Raw genomic sequence first — 6,123 nt, 5'->3', positions numbered from 1 at the left:
AATGGAATACTATGCTGCAGTAAAAAAGAAGGAATTCTTACCATTTGCAGCAGCATGTATGGAACTGGAAAGCATTATGCTAAGTGAAATAAGCCAGTCAATGAAAGAAAAATACGACATAATCTCACTCATTTATGGATAATAAAGAACATTATAACCTGATGAAGAAAAAGATAGATTCAGAGGCAAAGAAGCATCGAACAGACTGTCAAATTACAGGGCTAAGGCTGGCAAGTGTTGGCGGGGCGGGGAGGTAAGAGACCAACCGAAGGACTTGTATGCATGCATGTAAGCATAACCAATGGACACAAGACACTAGGTGGGTGGGGTGAGGGCATGTGCCCGGGAGGTAGAGGAGGCAGGGGGAAGGTCAATGGGGGGGAAAAAGAGACATATGTACTACTATTTGTAATACTTTAAACAAAAAATAAAATTAAATTAAAAAACAAAAACAAATTTAAAAAAAGAGGTCTTGAAAAACATCTCCTATTTTCAATCTTCAACCTTTCAAAGATTAGATTTTTAAGTAATTTCCAACGAAATATTGAGTGAAATGGATACATTTCATTTTAAGACTAAAAAAAGATAGCTTCACACGTCTGTGAGGTAGTTTGCAATAATTGAATGCAAATACTAATTTATTCACTCGAAAACATTTATAGTCAACTGCAGATCAAATAAATGAATTTCCAAAAGCCTTAAGTTTCTAGCTGAATTCTTCTTTAAAAAAAATTTTGATACAAGGTCAATGATGATAATGCAGATTAGTATCACAATTTTGTTCAGTATCATCATCAAATTATGATGAAATCAGTTGATATCAGTTTCAAAAGACAAAGGCAAGTCATAAAGGGAAGCAGATAAAGGTAGAGGCAGGTGCTTTTGTAATTCATTAGCTATATTTGTGACAGCCTTTGAAGGCAGCTATGACAGGCATGACTATGATTTTCCTTTGAGGCCTTCTGTTCAATGGCAGATTAGTAACCTGATATGTTTTCTATATTTATCTCCATAACAGAGACTTATTTTTAAATCAGCCAACACAAAGCATGGTATTTTCTATGTCATTGCAACACCCCGTGATAGGAAGGAGCCATCTAGACAGGTTGGCTGGGGACTGCTGGGTTACTCAGGAGATGTCTGTAATGAACAGGTGACCTCTGTGGAACTGTTAGGACACAAAGAAAGTTTTTCCAAAATGGCCAGTTTGCTGTTTAGAATGACATTTCTCACATCAACTGGTTACCCTTTCAAGGGAGAACAGTGCATTATTTTGTTGGCTGGCATGAATCAATGGGAAGGAAAGGAAAACAGAATGCTGAGCTCAGTTCCCACCTTGTTATATTTGGTGGGAATGGCTAGGGGTGGGTGAGATATCTTAAAGGAATAGATGTTCTAAGTCTCACTCCAAGGAAGCACACTCCTGACCCTTGGGCCAGTGGATATTTAGCCCCTTTCAGCCTGGAAAGAGGAAATGGGCTGGTGGGTGCCAGTCGTAGAAAGACACAAGCCCTGTTTACAGCACATGGATTCTGCCTTTGTCCACCTTTTCTACTTTTCAAAGAAAAATGATACTTTCATGTCTTCTATTTTGGAGCTGTCGCTCACATTTTCACTGGACACTTCCCAAAATGGGGCACTATTTTAGGGCGCCCGTGCACCATTCTGCTCTGTGGAAAGAAGAGCAGAGTTGGAAGAAGAAACATGGGAAACGGTTTCTCTGCCCTGCCCACTTGAAATCCCCTTCACATTTATAGGTTTAAGACTTCCTGAGCCAAATAGGGAAACAAAAGCCCGCACTCCGTGTTATTAACTTGGGATGGAAGCAGATCAAGAATAGACGCTGAGCACCTAATGCCACTTGACCAGTGCTTAACATATGGGCGGGGAAATGTGCTAAAATATCTGCTTCTCCTGCCCACATTTTCTCATGTCCCTTTTTAAATCCGAGGGTCCTTATAACTGATTAAATTTAGCTTTAAATCCTACTCTAGAAAGCATCTCCTCTCTCTCTCTCTCTTTCTCACAGACACCCAGCAGAAGAGAGTAACCTGGACCTGACACCTGACTAGTGGTCACTAGGTCTGAATTGCTGTCAATTTAAAAGACAATATCTTTACCTAACTTTACCTAAGTTGTGTTTACGCTCCTAAGCCCTAAGGTCAAATGACACTCTGGCTACTTTCCCATGAGACTGGACAGAGGGATGGAAAAGACCTCAGAGCTATTCTCAAGACCTGAAGAAATAATTTAATACCATTAGCTCACCTCCTACCAACCAGCCTCCAGCATGATCCCAAACTCCCTAACCACGGTGTCCTGGGATTTTGCCCCATGCAATCTGTGACCTACATGCTATTGAGGAGTTGGGGCTTTTGAGCATTAGCTTCCCACTGTCCTGGGGGACACCATTCATATTGAAATAGTCAATATTACTCCACTGAAATTCTCAGCGTCTAGTGTTTGGATCAGCTAGTGCTGAGTGGATGAGCTTTTTCTGTTCTGTAATGTTTACTGGAGTAGTCTCTTGCCTTAGATATATTTGTAGGCCATAGAGTAGATGCTTCTTGAAGTCTGTTTTCTATCATCTGGAAAAATTTAAATTTATTGAAGAGAACGTACTAAGTATTCCAAAGGCAAGGGGAGGGACTCTGTGGACAGGAGAGAGAGGTAAGATTCCCAGCCACTTAGAAGGGGACAAGGATATCTGGGTTTTAACTAGGACCTGATCCAGGTGGTAAGGTCTCAGAAAGAAATGGCTGTGCTGTATACTCACCCAGGCCAAACTTTAGGGATCACGGCTCCCAGTGTTACCAAAGATCCACTCCCATTCTCAAATCAGTTAAGGAGCTATGAAGTCGTTGGGGTTTGAAAGGTCACTCAGACCACAATGACCATCAGGATACCCCCAACTCCATTCTGCACTGGAAGACCCTGGATTCAGTGGGAGAACAGGATGAAGAGAGGAGGGTAAAACCCACTGAAAACTCAAATTGAAGCCCCTTCAAATTGGGAGTCAAATTTCAAGGGATTTAGAGGAAATAAGGGCAGCCGTAACTTTTCACAATTGAATTTGTAGTTGCTACTTTATGCTTGTTACTTGTCTCACTTAATTCTCAAAAATACTCATGTTATAAGTACTGCTACTCCTTTGGGTGCTCTGAATAGTTTTCTATGATTTTTGTATTGGATCTCAGGTACAAACAGGTGGTATAATCATAATACATAGCTCATGACACATTCTTGACATTGGTTCACATTGGCCATCATTTAAATAATTGACTCATAATTTTTGGTTATTTTTCATGATATAATAATCAGTCAGAATAAAAACAAGGACCTTGACCTGCACCTAATTACCTCCCCTACTCAATTCCTTAGCTCCCCCCCATACACAATGATCATCATCTGAAATCTTGTTTCATTAATTATTTTACATGGTTTTATTGTCTATATTTATATTATTAAAATGTTTATTTTTATATGCTTATTTTGTATTACAGAAAGGGGATCATTCTTTATATAAATTTTGAAAACTGAGTTTTAATACTCATTATGTAGCTGTTTCATCTATATTACTGGATGGAACTGTAATCTATTCATTTGACAGTTATACAATATTCTATTGTGAGACTACACCATTTCCCCCCATCCAAAAAGGGCACTTGGGTTGCCTCCAAGTTTTGCTATTATAAACAGTGCTGCTGAGACTTTTTGTGTATATGTCTCCTGTTGAACATTGGACTCTGTACCTCTGTTTCCCACTGCTCCACACTCCTGCCCATGCTGTGCCCTACTTTCTGAAAAGCATATCTAATGCCTCAACCTTGGCAGGAATTCAGGGGAGTTCCACAGAGACCACAACAGGCTATATGGAAAAGCAATATGACTCCATGACAGGAAAGGAAAAATGTGTCAAAATGGAGGGAAACAATGGATATCATAAGCAAAAATAAATTGGTCTCCACCCTGAAAAAGTGTATCAGTGTCCAATGACATGAACCATGGGTTTGAGAAAAAGAAAAGCAAGTTAACAAGTCCAGCAGAGTCTGGCAGCCATATGACTCACAGAGCTCAAAGAATGGGAGGTGGAACAATCTCAGAGATTAGGAGTAAGTGTTAGGGTGAGAGCAGGCTTGCAGATGCCTAGAGAAAGACTTTCACTGCCAGCCTCTGCAAACTTGGGTCCGGGTGCTCAAAACCATGCACTTGCTAGCATATGGGATAAGACAATGTGTTCCTTGTTGATACCAACCTCATAATTATACTTGAAGTATTTTTTAATATATTTTTATTGATTTCAGAGAGAGGAAGGGCAAGGGAGAGAGAGATAGAAACATCAATGATGAGATAGAATAATCAATCAGCTTCTTCCTGCATGCCCCCTATTAGGAATTATGCCCATAATCCAGGCATGTGTCCAGACCAAGAATTGAACCGTAATCTCTTGGTTCATGGGGTCAACACTCAACCACTAACCCAAAACTGGCTGGGTTCCTTGATGTATTTTATTTTTATTTTTAAAAATATTTTTAATATATTTTTATTGGTTTCAGAGAGGAAGGAAGAGGGAGAGATAGAAACATCAATGATGAGAGAGAATATTGATCAGCTGCCTCCTGCACCCTCCCTACTGGGGATCAAGCCCACAATCCAGATATGTGCCCTTGACTGGAATCGAACCTGGGACCCTTCAGTTCACAGGACAATGCTCTATCCACTGAGCCAAAGCAGCTAGGGCATGAGCTCCTTGATGTATTTTAATAAACTATATTAGAATTGCAAAATTATCTATTCTACATTTTTTTACATTCCAGGAGAGTGGATGTGGAAGACAAGTATAAACCAACTGGGCAACATTTCATGATTCAAATTATACAGTGAAATGCATATCAGTAATTACTGTCTCAAACATGGAAAACATAGACCTTACACTATGTCACCCTGAAGTAGTTGTTTTTTTGTTTGTTTGTTTTGTTTTCTAACCTTCCATTGCCCCTGTATTAAGCTCTACCTTTAAGCATAAACCAAAATACCCTGCAACTGGTGGTTCTTGCTCATCTTTTCAGTCTCCTTTCCCACCATGCCCTTGGAAGGTCCAGTCATCTTAGTTATATAGACATAATGCTGTTCCCCAAAGTTGCATGATTTATCAAGCCTCCTTGGTTTATGCTGTTCCTATTGTCTGAAATGCCCTTTGTCACCTCTTCCACTAACTTCTAAGGACCTCCAAGAGACTCCTCAAGGTCACTCCCTTCTGGTATCATTTAATTTTCCTGAGCTCTTTTATAGCCCCTTAACCTCTCTTCCTCTCCCTTCTTCTCCTTCTCCATCTTCCCATCCCCAAGCCCAGACATATGAAACAGACCATCACACTAAAATATACTTCTAGTTTAACCCCTGCCACACTTATTCCCTCCCCTCATTTGATTCTTTTAAGGTGAGTAATAAAATAAATGGTGTCTTGAAGGCACTTAGCAGAACTTATAGTAGATGTAAATACCCTATTCTACTCACCTCAACTTGCTAGGACACCCATCTCCTTGTTGCTGAGGATCATGTGAGCTGATGGTTAAGACCTGCAAAATTACAGTACAATTGACCTTGGAAAACAGGAACCAACTTGCCAGAAGTCGTTTGGGAGGAGGTTGTGCCACCCTTTTTCTGGGGTAGGCCAATGACCGACTGATGAAAGGGTATGAAGGTCCTGGACCTCCCCTTAATGGGGCAAACACTGACACAAAATGTATGTTTCAGTGGATTGGGCCTAGGCTAGACCTTCCCTGAGACCACATCCTTTCTCCACTCTTTCTGCTTTTGTGTCCTGCTTCTCTAATTTCCTGAATAGCACATCTTTTATAAAACACATGCAGCCAAAGCCCTGCTTCAGGGAATATTCTTTGAGATAGTTTTTGTTGTTGTTGTTTTAATTGAGTTATATTGGATTGAATAACTTGTCCACATAAAGTTGGCATTTGAGTTTAAGTCTCTATTACTGTAAAGTTCCTGTTTTACCAGTTGATCAAATGTCTCTCTCCAATAGTTGGAAAGTTATGAGTCATAGTTACATGAAACAGAAATTCATGTAACATACAACATATACCTTCATAAGCATCATATATA

The sequence above is a fragment of the Myotis brandtii genome, unplaced genomic scaffold (genome assembly GCF_000412655.1).
Source record: "Myotis brandtii unplaced genomic scaffold, ASM41265v1 scaffold38, whole genome shotgun sequence".
Classification (NCBI taxonomy): Eukaryota; Metazoa; Chordata; class Mammalia; order Chiroptera; family Vespertilionidae; genus Myotis; species Myotis brandtii.
The sequence above is the reverse complement of the archived record's forward strand: the minus strand, read 5'-3'. Positions refer to the sequence as shown.